General features: G+C 35.2%; 1 protein-coding gene and 1 pseudogene across 1 annotated transcript in view; one reads left to right on the top strand and one right to left on the bottom strand.

Moving 5' to 3' along the window:
- The window catches only part of LOC141421631 (serine/threonine-protein phosphatase 4 regulatory subunit 1-like), a 280,678-nt gene that overhangs the window by 40,942 nt on the left and 211,844 nt on the right, over positions 1-27,892 (top strand).
- The window catches only part of LOC141421428 (bifunctional heparan sulfate N-deacetylase/N-sulfotransferase 3-like), an 87,894-nt pseudogene continuing 70,791 nt past the window's right edge, over positions 10,790-27,892 (bottom strand).

Raw genomic sequence — 27,892 nt, 5'->3', positions numbered from 1 at the left:
AAGCAATTTATAGAAAACTCATTTGTTAATAGACCCATATATTATAAGAGAGAATTAAATCCCAGATTTTATTTATGACAGAATGAAACAGGCTAAGGTCATTTTAACTACCTAAATTCCAAGACTTTGTTGCAGACTGTAGCCTCTTTTTTTTCCTTCCTAGCTAAGCCAGAGTGTTAACCCCTGAGTGTCTGCATCCTAGTGAGGCCTGACTGAAATAAATTTGAAAGCTTGTTTTTTTTGTTGTTGTTGTTGTTTAAGGTAGCAGTAGAACAGAGTAATAACTTTTACGTTTACTCTACAATAAGAATCGTCCTTAAGGTGTTTACATATTTAAATGTAAAAGTCTAAGCAGTTTATAACAAAGATCTTTGAAACAAATATCCTGTTTTTTTTCCTTGAATATCATATTAATCTTATAGTATCAATTTAAGAACCATTTTTAAGATGTTTACATGCACACACAAAAAGTTTTATAAATTAAGCATGCCAGAAAAACTGTCAATTTAAGTGCGCATAAAATGAGCTGGAATTCCAGGAGCAAATTAAATTTTGCCCATGCTTTAAACAAATTCACACACACACACACACACACACACATTCACACCAAAGTTATAACACCTTCCTTCCCTCCCTCTGGGAGAAGTGCCTGACCTGTGGAACTCCTCTTGGAGGTTCCTGGGAGTGGATTAAGCTCCCCTTCCATCCAGTAGGATGGGACCTGACTGCAGACCTGTGGAACTCTTCTTGGAGGTTCCTGGGAGTGGATCAAGCTCCCCTTCCATCCAGTGGGACGGGACCTGACTTAGGACTGATTTCCCGGGGGTGGTGCTTACCAAGTCCGGACAAGACTGCCAGATGAGTTGGTCCACTTCTCCTTGGAGTCCAAGCCTGGCCAAGACTGCTCAGAGAGTTGGGGCACCAGGGTGAAGGAGAACCCAGAATACCATCAGGTGGCGTGCCACCTCATTCAGTCCTGTGTCCCTCCCTACTCCAATGCAGCCCAGCCACTGGCTGGTGGCACAAGGGGCCAGTCGGTTGGAATCTCGCTGGGGGCCTCCATTTGTTGTGGCAATATTGTCAGAGGAGAAACCAAGCAACACTCGGAGGAGTGGACAACTCAGATTTTAATTTTTAAGCTAGCGGGCCCAGACATGTACCAGTGTCTGAGCCCCAAACAAAGGATTCACAGGATATTTAAAAGGCAGTGCAGGGTATCAGGTTACAAGGAATGTGCTCTCCCATAAAGTAGGGCTAGTAGTGGGTTAGAGACCTAAGGTTTAGATAAGAGCAGCAGGGGGGGGGGGGGGAGGCCTGCTTTGGAAAGTTTATTTACAAGTGGAGACAAAGGAAGGCAGGAATGGGTGCTTATCTCTGCATGGTGCCTTTCATCTTGGTCCCAAACTTTTGCATGGCTCTAATGGGCAATTCCTCACAGCTCTGTCCGAGGTTACAGCTTTTAATTGACAGTTTACCATGTTTTACAACCCTGTTTCAAGGCTATCTTCCTCTTCATGACTAGAAATCACAAATGTAAACCAAGTTTAAATACAAACAAAACAATGATTACGTCATTAAGGTTGTGGAGGAAGACTGTAGAAAGAAAGGTTATAATAAGCTTAGTAGTAATGAGACAGAGGAACTGTCATTCTTCACAGTTCCAATCAGGAGTAGTGTAACAGGTACTGAGAAACCATTTATCCTGAAAAGCACTGATGCCTCACTTGTGCCTGTAAATGTCCAAAGGGTAACTAAAAGCAGGATAAAAGCTTAGCATCCCTGCCTCCACTTTGTATCTGTCTTTGCTCTGAGCCATTCTCTTGGCAGTCACCTTGCAGCCACTGTGGAATCTAGGAAGAACCAGACTGATCAGTAACATCTTGTGACAAAAGTTGATACCTCCAGACAAAATGCCTTTCTTATCTTGACCAGGCACCACCTGACTATCCTGAGATGATGAGCAACTGTGACTCCCTTGACTTGGGCTGTTTAATCATTCTGCATTCCTCTCTTCCTCTGTCCCAATTCTTGTATTTAACCCTAAAGTTAATGTCTGTACCCTGAAGATAAGGTGAATTGCTTATTTTGCCTCTTCCCATGGTGTGTCCGTGCCATGTAATAAAAATCTTTCTTTGTCCTTCTCTTTGTTCATCTCTTTATGCAGTGTGTTGGGGTGAGTTGCCAGACCTGACATATGGCCTGACTCCAGGAGGAGTTGGACCTTTGGACTAGAACTCTTGGTTAGAGTAGCATTATAAAGTTTAAACAAATATATTAACAATCCATATAAGATTCTCAGAGAACCTTAACATGGACAGAAAGTTCCTCAAGAAACTAAGGGGAAGAATTTGTTACTCTAGTGAGGGTGAACCCAGCAAGACCAAATGACAGGAGGCCATGGTGGAAATCCACAAAGTCTATAGTGCAAGGCTTGTCCATACCTCTTTTCCAAGAGGTTCGATAGAACTTTTTGTGATGTTCTACATCTGCTGGCTAACCTGTAGCTACTGAGCATATGAAATATGGCTAAGACAAATGAACTGACATTTAATCTTATTTAATTCTAATACAAGTTTAATTAGCAATATGTGGCAGCAGCTATCATATCATAACAGAATGGCTTTAGATACACAAGTATCTAGATGTCACTGTGTTGCTTATCTAATCCATTTTAGTGGTTGATTTTATAATTCAAGTTGATGTCAGGCAAAAGAGAAGTAAGGAAGGAAGCTAAAAAAACCCATAGGACTTATGAAAAAATCAGTAAGGCAGTTCAGAAGGAAAATGATGGCCCTTAACTAAACACACAATATTGTCTTGCTTGGCAAAGAGGCTCCCTTTCAAGCTTTACTCACATCAGAATACAAATCAGAGCTACAAAGCTTTGGAAACACTATACAATCAGGAAAAGCATACACTAGAAAATGGAGCAGAGAGAATTATTCTTAGAAAATTAAACTGTTTTTCTACCTCTGCCTATCTATTTTTCTTTGCCACAGTCTCCTTATTTACAAGTAAAGAGTAAAAAAGCTAGTAATGTTTCAATGGATAAAAACTTTCTGTATCCTTGAGGCAAAGTCATCAACTTAATGAGATTATTACATGATGTAAATTCTTATTGCTTCATACCTAGAAGGGGAGAAAATAAACAAGCCATCTTTCGATGTGGCTGGCATACCACCCGGGGACCAAACATCTCTTCTGCAAGGTTCTAAGTTCTGAGGGTGCCCAGGGCCCAGCCAAGATTACTTTGTAGAAGCTAAACTTCAGAGCTGTGGGGTCTTCATGTGATCGCTGGTGCTATGATGAAAAGGTGGATAATTAAACTAACTTGAACCATAGTCATAAATAATTAAAAAACAATCCTTGTGACAAGTCTCAAAGCTAAGGGAGAGTGCCACTGTTGGAGAGTTATTTGTTTTGAAATTAATAAAGGATGAAACTGTTTGCTTGAAGCATCAAAATTTAAAGTTATGATACTGATGAGAGTGTACTTTTTGAGAACTTATTTGGTAGAAGCTGAATTCTTGTTGATAGGATTCCTTAAGTAACTTTCCTGAGTTTTCTTGGGGTGTATGTTTTATTCTGAAAGTAAACTTTTGAAATCTGCATTAATATCTCCTTTTTAGCCCATAAGCAAACCATTTATCATTCTCAGTGAATAGCAACAATACACAAGCACTCTACTAGTTCTGCCAAATAGTTTTGCTCTATCTAGTAATGTAGTTTTAGATTAGAAAAGCCCTATCAGCTAATTTAAATGGAAAAACTACTGAGAACTCTGACATGTACATTATCCAAAAACCACAGCTTTTATCATATATTACCTAGCATCTAAAAGCCAAGACTGTTTTATCTAATGGTAACCTTTGCAGTAAACCAGAATCATTTTTTGTGCAGAAATCACAGAAAGCAGCAATCCAAATATGAAAGTGTTTTTATAATGGTTGAGGCTCAGGCCCATGGGTTTGAGAAAATCACCTTTTCCTTAAATTGACCAATATATATTCAGGCTTAGTGGTGAGTTTGTGGATGTTTACCACATCTAGTTGAATAGCAAATTTGCTGCAATTGGGATTCAAATTACTGTACTACAGATGCTATTAGACTTTGTTAAGGCTGCATTTTGCCACTGTAGAGTGATTTATTTGCAATATTTAGGATGTTTTGTTAGCTTGCAGCCTTGAAACCTCCTTTTTCTGAAAATTCCCAATTTTCAGGGGCTAAGTGGCTGCCAAGCTCCAATTTTCTTCTTTCTTTTTGGGTCAATTAGACTTATTTCTCTTTTTTCTAGATGCCTGGTGGAAAAGGTAAGAGGTACAAAATAAAAATCTGTCTTTATGCAGTTTGATGTATATATTTATTTAAAAGATGGGTCCAGGTTTGGGATGAATGATAAGTGTGGAATTGTGGATTTCTATGGATCTTAACTTTCTAGAGTGTCTCCAGTCTCTGCTGTGCAAATTATCATCAGTATGCCTATTAATAGGATTCCATCTGCTTTGACCCTTTCCCACCCTGTCCTGTCACAAAACCTTTTCTGACAACTGGAACTCTGTTTTTGTTAAATAACAAAGGATTCAGTCCAGAGGAACTTTATTCTCTAGTATCATAATTATCAAGAAGTTAGCTGTGTGACTATCAGTGAGAGTGGGAGATCCCATTTGTGCCTGGAGAAGATGAGCTGTATGGGTACTTGGAATGCATAGAATTAGCCTTGTATCTGTAAGAGGTACTTAAGTCACTTTTGTTGAAAAGCACTGAATCTCTAAACAGGAGAAAAGCTTGGCATCTCTGTCTCTATTTTGTTCCTGTTGTCTTTTGTTCTGAGTCACTCTTTCCTGAAGGACAGGGCTGATTGATAATATCTTTATGACAAAGAACTGAAACTACCCCTAAGGAACAGCAGAACCTTGTAGGACAGACCCCACTTTCCCCCTGCCAAATGAGGCCAATTACCTGTAATGATGAGGCTGACCAGGGAACAGGAGTAATCATCTCATAGGACCCAGATTGCTCCCCTTGAAGGGTGGACTGCGGGAGGTCCACATTCCGAAAAAATGTCAATTAGCCAGGAAGACACTTCTCCTTCCCAAGAAACATCCATTTGCACCAGAGAGACACTTCTGCTCTCAGCCAATAAAAAAAGCTACAAAACCTGATTTCCATCATGACTCGGGACCACTGGTTTCGGATCCTGCTGCAGCCTTTCCTTTCTCTTCTCTACCAATAAAACTTCTCCGACTTTTGCTTCTTGAGTCCACCTTTGATTTTTAACTAAGAGCAGACCAAGGGCCCCCCACAACCTGAGCTCTGCTGTGTATCACCCTCAAGTGAGGACAGCAGTAACAAACTTCTCTGGAATCCCTGAGAGCCAGAACTGAGACAATGTCCAATCAGCCCATACCTGTAACTGGGACTATTTAACAAAGGATAACTTTTGCTCTCTGCCCTAGTTCCTATCATATCTGTAGCCTGAAGGTGGTTAGAAATTGGCTGAAGTGTTTACTTTGCTTCTTCCCACAGCATGTTCCAGGCCCTGTTATAAATCTTTCTCTGCCCTTCACCAGTGTCTCTTTGATATATAGGGATGACCTGACATGTAGAAGCCCAGGAGTTTGGGCCTGTAGTTCAAAACTCTGATTTCATATCCATCCCACTCACAGAGGTACAGATAAGGAGTTTTTGTGTAAATGTTATTCCACATTCATCTAAACCTCATAGTTCCAAGGAAATCGGACCTTAGTTTGCTTTTTAGCCCTTATCTGCTGATAACCCTTTTACGCATTGTTCTGCTTTGTACCAATCAAAATGCTTCATTTTAATTCTACCTCAGTCATTCCCCTTTCAGATCCTTCCCTTCTTTATGGAGTGTGCATGGTTCTTCTGTTAGGCTTCTAACTTGCAGCCAAGTTAGTAAATATAACTTGTATGTAAGATGGGCTTTATCCCGAATGACTCTTTTAGTCCATTCCTTACTACTGTCTAATTTATATGATTATTTATACTTATGGTATATCTCCAATTATTAGACCAAAGGCAGTGTGAAGTATAGAGTCCACATTTATTAATTAAAATCACTTTTAAAATAATACTTTGCAAATGGTAGTCACTAAAATTATTTGATGACTAGATGGAAATCATGAATATTTGGAGAGCATTTTTTAAATCATAAAACTGCACAAGGAAACTGAAGATCCTACAGATTAAAGACACTGATGCTGAATTTTTTTATGTTCCTTAGTTTAATTTTACAACTTCTTATTGAACCTTTGGTGTTTAAAATATCACTGGCACAGGATTTTTTTACTAGCTATTATTTCTAATGATTTTCTAAGGTAAAAGTGTATTTATATATACATATTACTAAAGTCTATTATTATTTCAAAGTGATAGGTTCTAATAAACATCAGAAACAATGACAGTGAGCATAAAGAGGCTTAGAGCAGGGATGACAAATCCTTGTCTATGCTTTTCCATAGATTGCTTCTTCAGTACAAGAGGTTATTTCAGCTCTTTTGGGGCTGGCATTTGCTGTTTTGTAAAGTTTTACTGAGACAGCCATGTTCACGCATTTACATATCCACAGCTACTTTTGCAATACAATGGCAGACTTGTAACCTGTAAGTGGCAGACTTTATAACCTGTAAAACTTGAAGTTTTTGCTATCTAACCCTTTAGAGCATATGTCTTGGACAAATCTAATCATTTAAAATTGTTATAACATTTGCTTGTAAGATGCAGATGTATGGAAGCACATATACATATGTGTGCTGTAGCTGTCAAACAACTAGAAGATCTCTTTTATTAAAACCCAGGATGGGTTTGTACAAACTCCCCTTCTCCCTGTGGGATTCTGTCTTCCTTACCTGGTACCAGGAATATGCTCGGTCTGATGGGTCAATGAGAATGGTGATGATCTTGGATTTGGGGACCAAGGAAGTAGCTCTTTTAGGAGCTTCCTCTGAGTGGAAGTAATTGGCACTCTTCTCAAACAGAAAGTCAGTGGTGACATTAGATGGAACAGGGAAGAAATCCATATACTTAGAAAAGGAATATTTTTCTCAAAATAAGACTCTGGTTTACACTTATATCCTAGTGACTGAAGACATTAGAGGTGTCCCACAAATTCATTTGTTTCCTAAATAAAAACCTTTTTCTTTAAGGCATTTGTCCTTCATAGTTAGCAGGGGAAATATGTCCAGAACCCTAATAAAAACATTTTGGAAAAGTTTTTCTAGATACATTTTATTGTTTGCTTAATAACAGAAGAAAGTTATGTGTTAACAAAAATGTATACACGGAGTGATCAAACTGCAGTAATAACCAGATTAAATATAAAATGTATTTAAATGTAGAAATACCCTACAGACAAAAATGTAAGCACTCAAAAAGAGAATCTGATTTAAAAAAAAAGAAGATATGTTTAGTTCAAAGACATTTAAAAAAGATTTAGGTAAAAATTCTTTCTCAAAGTAAAATAATTTCATTCCTACTAGTGTGTTGTGCTGTTGTACTTAGTCATGCAGTGTCAAAGTACATATAATGTGTCTGTTGTGAATATTGTCTGTTGGCTTAACTTTTATTCATATAGAGCCATTTATATCTCTCTACGTATTCTAATATATATTAGAATAATTATAAGAAAAGTTTTAAAAGTATGTACGTATTTCCAAATATAAACTCTTGTCAAAATTCCCAAGGCTGAGTCTCGTATCCTTAAGGGTAGTGGTAATTCAAAACACCAGCAGTGTGAACACAGTGTAGACTCAAGCACTGAAATTCAGGATCTGTTTAATGTTCTGCCTGCGTAAAAGTTGTCAAGTACAACTAAATTGGCATATGACAATATGTTATTTCTGAAGCCCTGAGTGATACCTTTCAGAGGAAAAATGCTTTTTTAAAAGAACTGTAAAATTTTATAAAAATGGCCTCATTTGCCATCACCATCCACTTCAATTTATAAGCCACCATAACTTTGGGCAGCAAGAGAAGGTAGTTAAATAATTACTGAACAAAAGAATCATGCATTTACATGATCACTTCTTTTGATAGTGTGCTATTTCTTTGGACCAAAAGATCTTGTGTTACTTGCACAGAGTCTAACTGTGAGACCTTGTCATTTCAGATTATTAAGCTCCTGGTAGGATTCCTGTGTCACTGAACTGCAAAATGTAAACTGTTGCAACAAGGTGATGTCTTGAGACTCAGAGCAGTAACAAAATCCTTTCATGTTTTCTGAGAAGGGCATTGTTGGTGATAGGTCATTCTGCCATCCTTTCAGAGAGAAAGAGATGTACAAAAATTTTGGAAGTGTTTGATCTGCTATCTCTTCTGTTGCACATTCTATCTACAGGGAGCACCACATTTCAGGGTCCTTCTTGTTTAGAAGCTCATTCTGGTACCACGGATGCTAAGGCTGTCATGAGTGTCTAGTGGTATCCTATTTGATTCACCAAGCTTATCTCAAGCATGTTTGTTCTGAGAGAGGCTCCAAAGATCACAAAAAAAGAGGGTGGAGGTGCTGAAAGTTAGACAGCTTTTAGCTTCTAAAAAATGATCTTGTCTTCCCAACAGTCTTTTATACCTGGAATAATTTAGGCTTTTAAGACCCCTGAAGTAGTTCTGTATGTTGAAACTATATCATGTTGATTTTGCCGGGCTCAGGGGCTTATAGAGAAGGCAGGGTCCAGTTCTTGTTGACTATGTGTTCACATTTTTCTAGTGTAGAGGTTGGGACTTACAGATACTTGAAAAATGTTTGATTATTAAACAAGTAAATGAAAGGAATTCAGGTTCATATTTCCAGGATGGGATCTGGAGGTTCCCCAGATAAGCTCACTTTTGAAAAAAAGTGTTCAGGTATCCAAAGAATTAGCAAGCATAGCAGAAGTCCTAAATGCTAATGGATTTTATGACTTTCTGCACATTACTCTAACCCTCCACTACATTCCCATGCAATTAAAAATAATATTACCAAATCACAAAGCATAAAACCTACATGCATGCATAAATCAAACATTGTTTTTGAGACCCTCTGATTGCAAATATTGGCTACTTTGTGAAGATGAAGTTTTCTGATGTTCATTTGGCCTAATTTGCTTGTACCCTCAGCCCATGCTTAGGCTGACTGTCAGTTAAGGTAGCCACAGTTTCATCCAGTTCTTCAAAAAGAGAAAAAGGAAAAAAAGCAGATCCTTGCATTCAGATTAACTAACTGTACCTAAGTTAATTTTTTAAATGTCCCTGGAACTCTGAGGGACATAATCTTCAATCTTGTGGAATCATGACCCCCAAAAGACAGCAAAGGGGTTCATGCTTCAGAGAGAGGCCAGGCCAGTCTGACTGTGAATACATTTGATGTTGTTGAAAGCAAAGCTGTAATTACTGTTATAAATTGACATTTGCAGTTACCATTATTTGTTTGCATTAATTGCCTTTTATAAATGTGTAATTTGTCAATCAAAAGTGTTTGTATTTGGGTAACTTTGTCAAGTTATATTTAAAATCTTTCATTGCACTTTAGCTTCCTACTTATTTATGCCATCTCCTTTTAAGCTGCTAAAGGGACTTTTTGTTTTGATTATAGTGCCTATGCAATTATTGGCTTATGATCACAAAAGGCCTTGTTTGATACAATTTATGACAACAACAAAAAAATGGACTGTTCCCACAGTTATTCTTACGTTCCAGGGACTCTAAGTATTGTACTTGCCTCTCCCCCTCCTCCCCAAAGAAGTTTTTAATCATTCCTTTTAGTCATGACATCAACATTTTATTCTATTACCTATAAATGCATGTATATTAATCTGAATCAGTGGTCAAGTGGAAGCTGAAGCAACTGAAGGATTATTGATTCTCCCTGCTGTTATTTGACACCACATTAGTATCAACCACTGTTTGGAAGACTTGGCAGTGAACTATATATAATTAAAACACATGTAAATCCTAGTAGGTCCTCAAACTGTGCTCAATCCACTTATTTATCTTTCCATTCAGACTACCCACAAGCCAACTACTGAAGTTATTGATACTTTTAACTGAGAGCATGCAATTTGACAAGGTTAATGTACATGGCTCATTATGCAAATGCAAAATGCTATATTTATTCTATGGAGTTGTTATTAAAATTCTGCTTTTTTCTACCCACTCTTTGTCCAGCATTCAAACTTAATAGAAAGACCTGTAGATATAGTTTATGGTTAACATGTTTCCTTGTGCTATACACTTCTACTACATTACAGTGATTTGTCTATATCTATGTTTTTACTTTTTATATTATTTTCTTCAGATGCTTAATTTATTTCTAATTTTAATTCAAAGGTGAAAATTAAATATTATGTATTATCATTACTTATGAAATATATCTATATCTATAGATTTTTATTTACATTTTTTGCCTTTTATACAATAGAAAATTATACAAGTGGACCATAGTATCATCTAATGAAGAGTGTACAAGGAAAAGATCTGAAAGATTTCTTATAACCAGGGAACAATGAAATTCTTGGGTATTATGCTATTTGTGACTTCACATCTGTAATTACCATAAAAAATAATTAATGCCAATTGAAATTATATACAGGCCTCTTGAGGCAACAAGTCCTTTCATTAACTGAGAAGGGTTTGCTATGAAAAATTTTCATGTTCCTTTATGTTATTTCAATGAATTTCCAAGGCATAGAGGGTAAACTTTTTTGGGGTTATAAACTTATATGTTTCTAAATATCAACACTAAGTTTATACTGTGCACAGTATATATACTTTTAGATTTATACTAATAACCCATCTTACCAATCAATCCCCCTGTGGTAGTTATTTCTATTAAAGAACTGTACCTCCTCAAAGGTTTTTGGGCTGGGGGAGTTACTAAGGATGGAAGGATGCATAACCAGGAACAAATACAAAGCAGTGGTACCTGGAAAGACAGCAGAGGTTTAGAAATTAATGAAATAGACAGTTTCCTAGTATTAACATTTCAAAGTCATTAATAATGTAAGTAGTATAATGATCTAAGCAGATTCTTTACATATACTGCAGACTTAAACTGATCACACAGAGTTTAAAAAGAAGTAGGTTCTAAAAAATGGAGATGGAGGGGTGTGAGACAGGGCCTGTTGCAGGGATTGGGAGAACTAGCTATTGATCCTAGCTCAGTCACCAATCTGATATGACTTTGGCTTTTAGCTTTTCTTTGTTTCAGGTTTTTTTTAATGGAAAATCACCTGCCTTATTTATTTCATACATTTTTTTCTCTGATGATGAAATGACATAATGTACCTGAAGATATTTTGATATTAATAAAGAATTATATAACTAAAACATACCATTAGTTAACATATTACCATCAAAATTGAGATTTGTGTTCTATAAAGTTCTTTCTGAAGCCTATGAAAGCTAAGCCCAAGACAGAATTTAATAACTTAACAAGTTTTCATAAATTTGAAAAAAAAAGTAGTGTGAAAAATTGTTTAAGTTTCTATGAAGAAAATTAGCATCTTTTTTTAGTGCCATAACATAATATTAGCATTTATTAGAAAGAGAGTGGCATATCACAGGTGCCCATGTAGATTTTTGACTATTGTGGAATAAGGATGTGAGTTCTTTTAAAGTGAGCAATATGATAAGAAGTAAAATTAATGTTTTATTAGCCCAAATTAGGAGATAAAGTGTGCAGCTTTGTCAGACTACTACAGAAGAAAGAAAGGCAGTTTGGGATCAGTTGTCAAAGATTTAGCCCCACATTTGCAACTGTGACTGTGTTTATAAAATCATAATTTCAAAATATTTCTGATCTGTATATTCAGTAGTCATGAGAGAAATATATCCTATAATTTCTACTTCTCTGATGTGATTTACAATATATACACTGTGATGGAACAGGCTCTGTAATTGTATTTCAAGTTAATAGATAGCAATAGCAATCAGACGGGACCTTGTAGTATTTTTCTCACTTGGAGAAATTATCATTCTAATTTTGCTTAGTAATGTTATGTTGCCATTTGCAAAGAATTTTGACTATTCTTATCATTCTGCTAAACCTTCTTTACTATTATACTTAACTCTACCACATCTCTACAATAGAAAATTTGTTATAATGACTTTCTGTCAATAATGATACTGTCTAAAAAATGAATTAAAAGAGATAGTGTTTGTAGATTACATCTGAACCAACAATAAGCATTTATCTATAATCATAGATAATTATAGGGAATGAAACACAGGAATCTATAAGTAAAAATAGTCTTCACAAGCTGTACTTAAAACTGTGATCCTCAAACTTCAGCATTCATCAGAGTCACCTAGACAAGTTTGTTAAAACACACATAACTAGGTCCTGTCCCAGAGTTTCTTTTTTTTTTATTTTTATTTATTTTTATTTTTGTGTGTGTCTTGCATTTTTGTTTTTCATTTTTCCTTTATTATTCATATGTGCATACAAGGCTTAGTCCATTTCTTCCCCCTGCCCCCACCCCCTCCCTTACCACCTGCTCCACCCACTCCCTCTCCCCCCCAATACCCAGCAGAAACTATTTTGCCCTTATTTCTAATTTTGTTGTAGAGAGAGTATAAGCAATAATAGGAAGGAACAAGGGACCAGAGTTTCTGACTGAGCAGGTTTATGGAGTGGCCAAAGAATTCACACTTCTAACAAGTTCTCTGGTGATGCTAATGCTGCTGGCCTGGTGACCATCTTTTAAAAAATCAAAGAATTAGAAGAAATGTGTATCAACATAAAAAATGTATTGGGAAAAGATCTTGTATTACTTCAAATTCACAACAGTAAAGTAGAAAGAACATGTTCTCAATTTGGAGTCAGGTAAATCCTAGGGTTAAGAGTTTTATTTCCAGTACTTACCAGGTGTGTGAACTTGAACAAAAATTATTTAACTTCTCTGTCTTACTTTTCTCATCTGTGTATTGGGGAAGGAAATGCTTAGCTATCAGAGTTTTATAAGGGCCCTGGAGATAATCTGTGTGGAACTTCTACACAAGTAGTATCATATCTGAATATTTGCAACATGTTTTTAAAAAACTATTGAGATATAATTTAGAATTATAAATATATTAAGTATGTTTATATCTCAGTTACATAATTGAGACACAATTCAGAAAAAATAAGGTCTTTTTAAAAACTGGAAAGGATTAACCTTTGTGAAGAGTATGACTATAATAATGTGGAAAAAGTAGTTCTTTTCTAAATTTTTTCAGAATACAAACATTCTGAAATATTTCAGAAAACATTCTTTTTTGAATTTTATTTTTTAAGAATTGTATTATATCATGTTGTTTGCTTTTAATAACCTTTCATGACCAGCATTAGAGAAACAGAAAAAAATGTATATAATCTAATTATTTTATATAGTCAATAAAAGGCATAATATTATTTGTCAGTGGTCAAAAAATGAAATTGTGGTTTCTGAATTCTGTCTTGCCTAGACATATTCTTTGGTCTGAATAAACTGTCCTGTATATATATTTTGTCTGCAGTAAGCCAACCACATCATTACAGACACACATAATTAAATAACCATCTGAAAGCTTTAGTTTATATATTCTTTGTCATTTTCAAAACTGAAAAATAGTTGAATATCCAGATAACTAGAAACCTATGCAGAATTGTCCAGAAAGATAGTTTTGACAAAACTAAAGTCAGAAGTAAGGCTATTTAATTCTCATGGAGCTGATATGAGAAGATAATTTTGACTAATTGAAAAATTAATTTCATAAAGTATTGATAGATACAAAATGAATGAATGTCAAAAGTATCAGGCTAAATGAAAGAAGTTAAACACAAAAGTATGTGCTTCTATCTACATGAAATTCTAGAAAAGGAAAAATGTGGTTGCTTGTGGCTGGTATGAGGAGGGTTTGGGGGAACTGATGGCAAAGGGACCTAGAGAAACTTTTCTGATAGAGCTGTTCTGTATTTGGTGGTGGTTACAAAGCATACAATTTTCAAAATTACCTAATTGTACATTTAAAATGAGTGAATTTAATGGATGTCAATAAAACTGGGAAAAATAAAATTTCTATATAAAACCATCATTTTCTGTAAATTTTTTTATTCCAAAGGCAAATGTCATATCCAAATAGTAACATAACACTTGGAAACCCAAGTGGGTTGAGGATGACAACTAATAATTCTGCCATCTAAGCACAATGTTAAAATGTCTGTATTTCCAACATAGCATGAGGCAAAGTACATCCCTCAAGAGCTTTTGGAAACAAACTTGGTGTGTCAAGATTTGGAGAGATGTGATCAGTAATGACAAGTTATGTGATGACGGGGGAGTTCACTGAAGAGACTTAGTTTCAATGTTCTAGTTGCCTTTTGATTTTAGATAGGTAAGGACAAACTAAGTAAATAAGGACAAGAAATGTGTCTGCCATACCTATTTTTTTTCAGAATGATATTTGCAATGGAGCTAAGAAAAAAATGAATAGGTTAAGCTCTCTGTGTACCTTGCTTAGAACTTTCAGTTATTTCCTGAGAGACAAGAAGAGGGAATGTATTCTCCCTAGCAAGAAATGCAGTTGAAATATCTGTTTTCTGTGAAGCCAGAATCCAAGGGCCCCAAATAATTTATCACTCTGGATACAGCTTGAATATCTGGCATTTTAACACTTCCACTGGGATTCACTTTAATCTTGATTCTCAAAGAAACAAGGAATTTATGAGAGAAAATTTGCACACCAATTTAAGACAAGGTGCAAAAAATTTCTCCTGGGTATGAATAAATACCTTTCCTAGCACAAAGTTTTGTTTATGTCTAGGAATTTTGCTTTTCAAACATCTTTTAGACTTTTAAAAAATTGTCATCTCTGCAAGAAACAGTTTACAAATAGATCATATTGGGAAGATGGAAAATTCTTTTTCTGGAAGCAATTTATTATAAAGAGTTCTAGGTGCTTATGTATGTCTCTCATGACTTTTGACCAAATCCTGCCAGTCACTTTCAAGCATGTGATTAGTTTTAATTTCAGATATGGTTAGCAACACTTCTCATTGAAGATCTTTGGGAAACAAAAAAGATGTGTCACCAGATTGACTGCTGTATATTCAAACTGTGTGACATCTATTTTGTCCTTTTCACTTTAAAAAACACATTGACAAAGCATTTAAGTACATCATTGAGCTAAACGATTATGTCCGAGAATAATATGTTGTTCATTTATCAGTTTTATAGGAAGTTTAAGATCTCATTATGACAAGAAATCATTGTCTAATCTTTTGTAGTTTTATTGATTATTTGATTAATCACAACATTAAAAGTTCTCACCAGTTTTCTGGGGTCCTATCACCAAGAATTTTGGTAAGCGAGCACAGGTTTTTTTTAGACCAGATGTCTCTGTGACGTTTGTCATCACAAGGATTCTAAATTGGAGAAGAATATAGAGATGCATTTTTTTGTGTGTGTCCATTGAATGCCAGCATTTCCAATTTTTTTCTCATTTATTCATATGTGCATACATCATTTGGGCCATTTCTCCCTGCTATCCCCCCGCCTCCTCCTTTTCCCCTCTCTGCCCGTTCCTCCGCCCCCCTCCCTTTGCTTTCAGGCAGAATCTGTTCTGCTCTTATCTCTAATTTTGTTGAAGAGAGAGTGTAAACAATAATAAAGACAAAGCATTTTTGCTAGTTGAGATAAGGATAGCTACACAGGGAGATTCCTAGCATTGCTTCCATGTATAAATGTGTTACATTCTAAGTTGATTCTTCTCAAACTAATCTTTTCTCTAGTTCCTGATCCCCTTCTCCTATTGACCTCTGTCACTTTAAAGTTTCTGCATTAGTTCCTATGCAGTGAGGACATCAAATACTCTCATGTTTTTTGGGTTTCTTACCTATCCCCATACCTCCTGTGTGTGCTCTCACCTTATCATGTGACCAAAGTCCAATCACATCAGCATTTCCAATTTTTATCCTTATAAGATATTCCAGGAAACAGTGGGACAAACAAGGAGGCTCCTTTTTAAAAATTGAAAATATTGATGTGGTATCATGGAGGCTTTAGAATAATTCTTTTCTGTCCTGAGGTTGAGAGTGAGGATGTGAGAAAGGGGAGATATTTCCACTTTGGGAAAACAGACTGATAGCACTGCCAGTTTAATATTTTTCTGTAACTGGAAGTTTTATATTTTAATTTTTTGATTTAAAAAAAGATAATGAGCTTTCTGAGGAGCTTGTTATCCTAAAAGGAGACCCACTTTTAATATTCAACAAATAACTAAAATATAAGGTGTCAGACTTTCATTCTAAGTAACTTTGAGTTTTCCTGCTATGCTTCTGAAGGGTATGGATCTAGCCATAATTATACTATTTAAAGAGATACCCATTCCTTTCAGCTGCCTTCAAAGGTTGGTAAATGCATATCTAAAAATGTAACTTTACAGACTATGATGCTAAAAAGTACTCAGTTTTGACAAAAGGGTGAAATGAAGGTGAATTACTATTTTAGGGATTCTGCTTTTGGTCTATAATACTTAAAACCAACACTCACTGTGCAAGATGTATCTAGAACATCCTTCATTTTAACTACAAACTATACTTATCTAGAAAAGGTGAAGAATTATAGTAATTTAATACTCTTTTAAGAATGAGCAAACAGGGTCACTTCTTATTTCTATCCAATTAGTACTGTAGATATGTGAAGTTAAATACATCTTTCTATTTTTAATTAAGACTAAAGTGAGGGTACTCTTTTGACTGCTGTTTTAGAAAAAATTTTGTTTTAAACTTGTCATCTAAAATAATAATGATTTCAGTTTAATAAGAAGGTTTTAAATGAGCAGGAAAATGCATGTCTTTTCAGTGGCTAGCATTTGGTGATTTGTAGTGGTTAAGATGAAAAGATGCTTGTTATAACAACTGAAATGTAATACTGAAAGCAGCCCTCTCAGAGACCTTCCCATGTGGTTCAGTCATTAGGAAAAGGGGAATGTGTTCAGGGCTGATCACTTGGCTCCTGCCTAACATGCAACCTGAGTATCATGAGCTCTTTTAACCAATTGCAGTCTGAAAATTGATCTCTTACTCTTGATTGAAGAGTATTCCCACCAACAGAATACATCACTGAAAATTCCGTAATTTCTAATGTGTATCAATGAGACTACAGTTCAGGAAGAAGTAGTTTCTTGAATATACTTAACATTTCTCAAATATGCAGCTGCTTTCAGATGCTTTCACTCTTCGTATCTGGATTATCTCACAGAACTACAAGATATTTCTCATATTATTTATTGAATCAATTTTACCTGCCAGAGAGGTTCTTTCTGATCAGGGAAGAGCTCAAAATACTTGTGAGCCAGCTGCACTGGAGGCAGAGTTTGAAGACGCAGGTTGGTCCAAGTCTGCATGAAGTTAGCCAGATTAACAAATGTATATAATCCCAGCCGGTCGTTTCCATACTTGGACAAATGGGTCATGAAAATACTGATCTGAAAAAGGCAAATGAGGGGCTGGGGATTTAGCTCAGTGGAAGAGCGCTTGCCTGGCAAGTGCAAGGTCCTGAGTTCGGTCCCCAGCACCGAAAAAAAAGGAAAAAAATAAACATCTCCAAATTAAAAAAAAAAAAAAAGGCAAATGAACTTCCGTGTAAACACCAGTTGACACTAGAGGGCAGTATAATCATAACAATCATAACAATTATATATATTACATATATTCTATATACATATACATATATATACATATTACACATATTCTATATACATATGTATATTCCTCCCCTCTAGTACTGGGGTTTGAATTTAGGGTCTTGTACTTGCTAGGTGGGTGCTCTACCTCTTCGGCCATACCACCAGCCCTTTTTGCTTGGATTGTTCTGAGATAGATTCTCACTTTATGCTTGGCAGGCCTGGACCACAATCCTCCTACTTACCTTTCCTGCCTTAGCTGGGATGACAGGCACACACCAGGCCCAGCATTTATTGGTTGAGATGAGGTCTTGTGAACTTTACACCTGGACTGTCCTCAAATTGTGATCCTCCTGATCTCTGCCTCTCAAGTAGCTAGGATCACAGAAATAAGCCACCCCACCCAGCTAGATTGTTTCTCAACTAGTCTATATAAGGACTTTGGAGATATCTTAACATTAATGCATAACATGGGATGTGTTATTAGCGAACATTGATGAGCATTTTTTTCTGAAATTTTAACATTTAATAACACAAAATAAGTTCAAAATCTAATAGCTGCTATATACCCATACTGGTGCAATAAAACTAATCTTGAATAAAGTCCTAGACATTGACACATAATGCCTCAGGATGTGTGAACTCTGAGTCATTTGGAGCACCAGGATTGCATTAGGTTGGGATTTTATAATCTTAATCTATTTAATTTGGTTTATACTGTATAATTTCCAGTTAAGAGGTATAAATGAATAGTTACTATTAGCATTAAGTTAATGCCCACTGCATTTCTTAGGAGCTAAACACATGATGCCTGAGTGTTATTTTCTATCAGTAATATTTTCAAACCCTATTTTCTAGTCATTGGGTTTATTATTATTCACAATATAAAATATCTCCTTTAAGAAAAGTTTTCAATGCTAAAAAAATCAACTCTTGTTATGTAAAATCAACTCTTGCTATGTAAGCATCTGACCGAGATTGGAGCCATGCATTGAAAATATGGGGAAATTTCCTAATAAAATAAATTTGAATTCTGTAGGATTTGATTCAATTGGCCTAGAATGTAGAATGGGCATTTTAAAAGTCACTGTCTTAAGTGAATGCAAATAATTTTTGTTGATTAGTTGTTGACAAATGGAAAGAATTTTTCTGTACGAGATTTTTCAATAGCAAAGCAAACCACAGTGACATTTATGCTGCTATAAATGATAATAGTATTCTCCTAACATATCTGAAGTCATTTGAATGAATAGTAGTAATGGCTATTATACTCATCATAATAATGAATATAACAGGTCATTCATTAAGATGTTGAAAGAAAATTCATTGAGATAAAGAGAGATCAGAGAAAGATAATATTAAGATTTGAAAGATAGTGTACAGAAAAAGTAATTAGTTACAACTCTAAATAAGAGAAACTAGTAATATCCTATATTCTATGGAACAAATTCTATAAACTTTCCCTGTTGAAGTCAACTGTGATCAAGAACATTTAATTGTGGCTCATGCCTGTAATCCTACCCACTCAGGAGGCAGACATCTGGAGAATAGCAGTTCAAAGCCATGAGACCCTATCTTGAAAATACCCAACGTAAAAAAAGACGGGTGGAGTGGCTCAAGTTGTATAGTGCCTGCCTAGCAAGTGCAAAGCCCTGAGTTAAACCCCAGCACCAAAAAAAAAAAAAAAAAAAAAAAAATTGTATTTCTATTCATTCTGCCAAAGCATATATTAAATCTCAGAACTTTCACAAACAAAAATTTTACTTGAAGGATAATTTTCAATAGCTATCAGTGTAATGATGCAGTCATGGAATTGATAAGGTAATTTTTTATCATTTTGGATCTTTGTGAAAAATTAGACCTTTAAATTTATTCTTCTAGTTAGTTTTTACAGCACCTGCCATTCTGACTTGTGTGTGTGTGTGTGTGTGTGTGTGTGTGTGTGTGAGAGGGAGAGAGAGAGAGAGAGAGAGAGAGAGAGAGAAAGAGAAAGAGAGAGAGAAAGACAAGGTTTTCTTGTGTAACCTAGGCTGGGTTTGAACTCATAATCTTTTTGCTTCAATCCCCCCCATGTGCTAGGATTGCAGGTGCGGACCACCACATCTGGATGTTATAACTTTTATTATTCTCTCTTTTTAATTTCAAAAGTTTATCAAAACAGTAGAAACTTATGAAAATTGTTCTTAAATTTGGGAGTTCTTTTCTAATGCCTGTAAGAGGCAGTCTTTGTTTTACATAGCACATTTTTGAATGCAGCTTAGTAACACTAGTAAAATGTTACTTCAAATTACATTTCTCTTAAGAGGAAATTTTGAATATGTTTAAAATACATATTAACCCAGTTAGCTACTTTTAAAAACTTTATTTTTATTAAAGATCTAGCAGTAAATCTATATGTGTCACATTTCACTTGAACAGTATCTGCATTGGAAAGAAAATGAGAAACTTAGAGTTACTGTATGACTTCATGACTCTAATGTATTTGAGCTCCTGTTGAATTCAGTATTCAACCACATAAAACATTTTGTGCTGTGATAAGAAAAGCAGATTATCACTTTTCTTTGTCCATGACTATGGAAAGTAAAAAACAGTAGTCTCTCTGATGGACAGGCTACTCCAAATGAGTTATGAGCTAGTTAATTATGTTGATTTTAATGAAATTGAACCTGATTTGCAAGAATTAAAGCAGTATTTAAAAGGTATTGAACTTAGTCCTGTAAAAGAAAAGCTACTTAACCTTCAAGCACAGAACCTTTCCTAGATTTTCATTCCTATCTTTATATAGCAACTTTAACATAATGCAAATTGTACCATAAACAAAAGGACTGTTTTGAAGTGAGATTTTTGTAATGTGTGCCATCTCTTGACCCTTTTAGACTTTGGACTGCAGCCTGGGATTTGTTTTTGCATTCCTAAAGAAATAGAAGGTAATAAGGGAGTATGGTTCTTCAGGATATAAAGCATTTCAATTTCTTTTTAAAGTATTTTTTAATGAATCACAATTCACTCTGACATAAAGACTATTGCATATCTTTAGCTGAACATGTAACTTCTCCAAGTTTTTTTTTGTATTACTTTTTAGTTATCAGGTTATATACAACAAGCCACTGGATGGTGAGAACAGATATGAATGTTTGGTCACTAGGTCAGCTTGCTTTCCAGACAGCATATCTTCCTTACCCATTCTGACCTGTGACATTTATAAAGTTCATTTCTTGGTAATTCCTCACCTGACAACAATTTCTGCATGGCACAGAAAGAAACAAAGAAAAGCTTGAAAAGGTTACCAATTTAAGGAAAGGAGATACTAGTATTTTACTAAAAAAGATATCCTTAATAATCTTAAGAGTGCTTCAGAACTGAGGTTTTATTTTTATTTATTTATTTTTTCTAGTGTTGCCAACCAAACCCAGGGCCTTGTGGATGCTAGCCAAGCATTCTACTATGGAGCTACATCCCTGTCCCAGACATTATTTTTTTATGACAATAGGTCAAAAATTATTTTTATTATTCTTGGAGATTCCAATGAGAGGGAAAATGCCAAAAGAAGTTACAAGTGCATTTCTACAATAATTTTTGCTATGAGCACACTATTATTAATTAGTTGTTACTAAAAATATTAGCTGCTTCAAATTCAAGTCACTGCAAACTGTGCTAGAGGTGTAAAGTTTATTTGATTAATAGTTGAAAAAAGATCTTGCTTAACAAGATACTTATCTGTGATTTTTTTTCTGTAAAAGACAAAAGGCAAATGCCATGTACACTTGTATTTGTGAAAAAAGAAAAAGATACTATTTGCAAAATCTTCAAGATAAACCCCTATGACTTTATCATGGTCCTAGTATGGGAGATGTATAATTACTTCCAAGAAGAATAAGGAGGACATGAGTCTGTGCAAAAGGAACTGCAGTTCCTTTTGAGAAGATCAGGGGAGAGCAGAGGAAACTGGATATAGGAGAAGGTATGTTATTGGTTATAAATTATGCTGTTCATGACCATGCTGTGCAGTTCAAATCCACAAATTTGATCATTCTGCTATTTTCTAGATGCTTCTGCCTGGTTCTGGGGATGCAAATATTAATATGGTGCCCAATCTTTTAACTTTTGTTTGTGAAAAGATTCGAAATTCAAAAGGAAGAAAAAAAAATCCCCTACATTCTCTCAGTTTTGTTTCAGTATCCGTCCAGATGACCAAAGATTCAAAAGCTTTAGATGTATACAAAGCATACAAAATTTTTAAATGTTCTGTCACTAGGCCTTACATTCAGAGACTCTGATTTTCTGTTTGGAGGGGGCCCTGGCACCTGCATTTTAGAGATCTAGTCCTGATGCAGGTGTATTCTTATGAGAACACAATTTGAGATACCCAGTTTTCCCATAGAAATGTTTATTTCTTGTGGAAATGAATATGTTTATTCTCACGGAAAAGATTCAGATTATTGGTTGCTCTGTAATGGTCCTTTTGAATACATTTTAAAAACAACCATGTCTTATAAAGTTCAAAAATATATTTTGATGCCCTAGACTTACAGTTGTGCTTGCACAAAGAATACCTTGTTGTGTGCCCTTGTCCATCCCTTTCCAGGCCTTCTGCTCTACTGACAGATGTGTGAAGATGCACAAATACTGCTTAAAAACTGGTTCAAATAGATATGTGCAATTGATTCCTAATTTTCTTTAATCCTTTGTTTTTTTTTTCCTAAAGCAAAATTCTTCTCCATTTCCTTTGTAGTTCTCAGATGTTTATTACTGTATGTAACTTCTGCCTTTCATGCTCATTTTTACTTTAATTTATGGCATTTTAAATGTTGTATGGCAGAGGACAAATATGTGCAATTTACTTTCTGTTCTTTTTTTCCTATTTTTTTTTCTCCAGACCAGAGCTCTTTAGGGGGAAAAAATGAGGAAACCAGTTTATTTTTATGAGGCAGTGATCAAACTAGAAGTTTCATTTTTATCATAATGAAAAATATACGGGTTTCATCACTGTCATGATTATACCCAATCATATGAACACATCCCTTTTTTTGGAAAATAAATAAAAAATTCTGAGCAGAAAAGCTATTCTAATGATGTACTGGGCCAGATTTCTTATTCTATAATTTCTTGGTTTAAGCCCTCTCAGAGTGCTTCTTTACCTTTTGTATTAAATAAAATTAGTGGGTCCCCCTAAGTTACAGTATGGTCCCAGTTTACCTTTCCAGTTTTATCTTCTGTACCCGTTCTGTGATCGGCTGTACTCCAGGTTTTCTGGGCCTGCATACCTCCATGGTTTTGTTTATGCAGTTTCTGCTCCCTAGAATACACTGCCTTACCTTTCTACACTTAGTTCAGTCCTGTGTTTCCAAAAGCATCACAACTTTTTTTTAATATATATATATATATATATGTATATATATTATATATACATATATATATATACATATATATATATGTCTTGGCAAATGCATTATTTAAAAAATTTGGACACTAAAACATATTAGTTTCATCTTTCTGACATTTTCTTATTCTGAGTTATATTATGCTTTTAAAAATGCTTGTTTAATTTGTCTCTAGTATGTATAAACTCCACAGGGGCTGGCATGGGGCCTTTCAACTTTATTGTCTGAACTGTGTGTGATACAAGTATGAGCCTGGCACCAATAATTTTATTTGTAAAGGTAGGAAATCTAGGGTCAGTTATTTTTTCATTGCTATTCATTCTGGTAAACCTATACCACCATTAAAATTGTAGTTCTCCTCAAGTATTTATTCTTATCTCCTCTAAGTTTACCTCATTCACCCTACTCCTCTCCCTAATTCTGCTTCCCACCCTCCACTATTATCTTACTGCCCACTTCCTTCTGTTTTCTATGTAATCTTGTTCTTTTGTAAATAAACAATATCTTTATGTCTTTGACTTTGTCCTGCCCAGTAGATAAGAAAGTGGCCCCTGCTACCTACTGGCTCTGTGATCTTTGCAAGTTATTTCAACTTATAGAACTTTCATGTTCTTATCTAAAAGAAAACAGAAGCTAACAATACCTTCTTTATTGAGTTGTCATCACAATTATATATATATATAAATAAATCAAAGCACTGTCTGTTACATAGTAATTGCTTAATGGGTAATAGCTATTATTTTTACTGACAAGTTATTGCTATTTTGTAGAAACATCATTTTTTATTTATAGCTTCCTTCCAGCAGCTCATCATCCTTATCCTCCAATCTCTTGACTCTCATTTATTTTTCTGCATCTATCTTCACTTCCTTTATCAGGCACTATTCTATAATCAATGATTTGAACTTCTCTCCTACTTTCACCCTGAGATTCCTAAATCATTTTTCTGCTTTTAGCGCTCTGCAAATCTGAGACTTTGAACGAACCTTTGCATTGAATTATTTCATTACCACATATTGACTGTTTGGCACAGCTACAGAGAAAACACACAATGGGAGCTATTCATATCATGTAAGCATATGGTTCACAATCTGAACACTCAGGACTATTGGATATTCTTTTTATTCATTTTTGTTACCTTACTCTTCAGTTGAACCCTTTTGCAGCGGTTTCAAACTTTCATTCCTATCTTGAGGTCTTTGACTCAACCTCTACTCTCCCAAGTTAATCATCCTAAAAGTAAATGGAGTACATCTCATGAGGCAGGAACTCTTTCAAGTCTCTACTCGACTCCCTATACATTTGCCTTTTATTTTTGTCAATACTGGGGCTTGAACTTAGAGCCTCACACTTGCTAGGCAGGTGCTCTGCCACTTCAGCCATTCTGCCAGGCCCTTTTTGTGTTGGGTATTTTTGAGATAGGGTCTTGCTGTTTGCCTAGGCAGTCCTCAAATCTCAATCCTCCTGATCTCTACCTCCTGAGTAGTTAGGATTACAGGCATGAGCCAGCAGTGCCTGCTCTACATTTGCCTTTTAAATTTTTTCCTGACACCTACAGTGTCAGGCAGAGGTGTTGCATTTTGTGTTCAAGACTAGCCTATTGCTCAGTGCTTTTCATCCCATCTGCTTTAAATTCCCATGATATCTTAGTCATCACTTGTTCCTCTGTTTTCATTCCTTCCTATGGTCATTGCCTAATTCCAGAAAACATGTTTGACTTTTTTTTTTAAGTGGTACTGGGGTTTCAACTCAGGACCTCACACTTCAGAAAACATGTTTGAATCTCATTTAGGCTCCCTCTTGAGCTTATATCTTTTCCAGCCACAGTTCTTCACAAGCAAGTTCTTCAGAGGAGCAGTGCATTCCTCACCTCTATTCAGAACTTTAAAATCTGGCTTCTAACCCCAACCATTGCACTTAAAATGCCTTTTCAAAGGTGAGTAATACAGCCTCTTAGCTACATAACCCCATGGATACTTGATAGTCTTTATATTAGCCAAACTGCTCATTTTGACACTGTTGCCCAGTGTTGAAACTTTCTCCTTTCTTAGCTTTTGTGAAACTGTTTTCTACTACTTCTCTTTGAACTTTCTCCTTTACTGATCCCTCTTTATCTTTTAAATAGCTGGTGTTTCTAAGGGTTTTGTTCTTTACATGCTGTCTTTAGATGGAATTATCATATTGATTCATAAAGCTCAAGCTACTACTATCTGTATCCTTCCACTAAATTTTATACATAAACACCTAAGTGTCTGACTGACATTTCTACCTGAATGTTCCAGAGTTATCTCACTTTAAACATAGCCAGGTTGAACTCAGTTTTTATTCCCAATAGAGTTAAGTAGGGTCTAGAAAAGCAGGTGTCTCATTTGTTTTATCACTAGTAGATCTCTACCACCTATCCAACTAGATAATAACTAGCATGGAGAAAATAAATATCTGAATAAATGAACTTTCATACTCAGATATGATGTTCCTTATTTTGTGTAAGGTTACTACTATTTGTCAGGTTATCAAACCAAAAAACTGAGGCATTCCAGACACTTTACCAACTCCTTGTTTCTTACACAGCTGATGTGGTTTTGTTAATATAGTCTCATTCTTATAACTTAATCTCCTGCTTTCTATCCCTTGTACTTACGTGATTTAGTCCCTCACTGCCTCTTCCCTGGATTCTTTAAAAACCTTCTAACTACTCTTTTTCCTTCCAGGATTGTGCCCTGTAATCTGTTTTTTAGAACAGATTTTCTAAAACAGGGCTAATCACATGATATAACATGTGAGTCCCATAGGTAGTTTAGAATGTCTAGAAGCCACATTATAAAAATTAAAAAGTAATAGTAGTTTTAATTCTATATTTAATTTAATACAATATGTAAAATATACCATTTCAGCACATAATCGATATTAAAATTATTGAAATGCCTTACATTTTAATACTATCTTACAATTTGATGTAATATTTTATATTTACAGTATGTTTAAACATGGAGTAGCCGTATGTGGCTAGTGGCTATCATATTAAAAAGTGTAGCTCTAGATTCTATGCCCTCAATGCTAGAGGGCATAGTGACCTAGCACTCAAGAGTCCATCATGACCTGGTGCTTACCTTCTTTCTGTCTTCATGTTTCCATTTACCTTCTTTGACTTTTCATTGTAGTAAATCAGCCTAGCATATGTAGATGTTATTTATTCTATCTGGAATGCCCTCTCTTATTTTTACTCACCTATGATTTGCCTGATTTGAGATGACCACGCCCTCTTTGTATTGCCACTGTACCCTTATGCTCTCTTTTAGCAACTGCTATAATATGTAGCCTTGAATAGTTATTTGTTCCTCTTGCTAAACTGTGAGCTAATCAAGAGTAGTGAACATATTATAACCTTCATTGCATCTACAGTTATGTACATAGTTGACTACAGGAATGTTCAATAAACTTAATTGCATAATACATTACTGGTAAATATCTGTTGAACAGAATTCAAGTCAATCTCATTATATGTAGTAGTTCTGCTTTTAAAAATTACGCATTCAAGTCAAGTGTGGTGGCTCATGCCTGTAACTTTAGCTACTTAGGAGATGGAAATTGGGAGGATTACCATTTGAGACCAGCCTGGTAAAAAGTTAGTGAGACCCCATTTCAACAAATAGCTGTGTGTGGTGGTGCACATCTGTATTCCTAGCTAGGTGAGAGGCATAGGTAAGAGGACTGAAGTTTGATGCCAGTTTGGGCAAACACACAAGATCCTATCTAAAAAATACCCTAAAGCACAAAGGCCTGGAGGCATAATTCAAATGGTTGAGTGCTTGCCCAGCAACTGTGAGACCCTGAGTTCGAGCCACCAACAAAACAAAACAAACAAACAAACAAACAAAAAACATCATACACATTCAAGGTAGAAAAACACAACATTTTAAAAAAGGGAGAAACACTAAGAATTGTTCAAAACTGTTTATATATGATATAATTTTTATAAATTGTTATAAATGAGTTATTTTAAAATAAAATTTTTATGTGTATTTTAAAGTATGACATATTTTGGTACATAGTATTTATTGCATATAGTACATAGTATATATTGCAGTACATTTTTAGCATTTTAGTACATCACTCAAGATGCTTTAAAAACATACATGTATATATTTGAATGACTAAATAGCTATCTTATTAATCATCAAAATTTACTGAACTTTTTTCTGTTAGTCCTTTAGAATTTTTGTATATGTATGTATTTATTTATTTATATTGTATTATTGGAGGGCTTGAAGATCAAACTCAGGGTGCATGCTAAGCATGTGCTTTCTACCACTGAGCTACACTCCCAGCTAAATTTAGTGTATTTATAACATTTTATTGTTATAAACATCTGGAAACAACTTGGTTTTTATGTTTTACTACCTTTCTAGGAATTTTTTTTCAAAGTAGGTGAAATTATTGGGTCAAAGAGAATATGTATTTTAAAGACTAGTATCTTGTGGGTCACCTGCCTTAGTTAGATTCAGCACATCAGCCCAGTTCCCTGGGCTTTCTTTCTATTCTTCAAGGGATGAATAGAAAGAAAACAGGAAGTAAGAAGGAGTCTTCGGTCTACTGTGAGTTGTGACAGTGGAGGAAAGCTGCCTTATTACTACCAAGTAATGCTGACAAGAATGAATTATTTGGAAACTGCATTATCTTTGACTATTTGGCTTTAAATTGATGAGTCACAGTTGAAAGATAAACCAAATGTGAATGAGAGTTAACAAAGGAGTTTAAAAAAAGGCTCTTTCATTAGACTGTAGAGAAGAAAATGGTAGATATAACAATTCCACTTGAATTACTTGTGAGGATTTAATGAGAGAACACATGTTAAGAGCTCAATAAGGTTT

The sequence above is a fragment of the Castor canadensis genome, chromosome 3, assembly GCF_047511655.1.
Source record: "Castor canadensis chromosome 3, mCasCan1.hap1v2, whole genome shotgun sequence".
In the NCBI taxonomy this organism is placed as follows: Eukaryota; Metazoa; Chordata; class Mammalia; order Rodentia; family Castoridae; genus Castor; species Castor canadensis.
The sequence above is the reverse complement of the archived record's forward strand: the minus strand, read 5'-3'. Positions and strand labels throughout refer to the sequence as shown.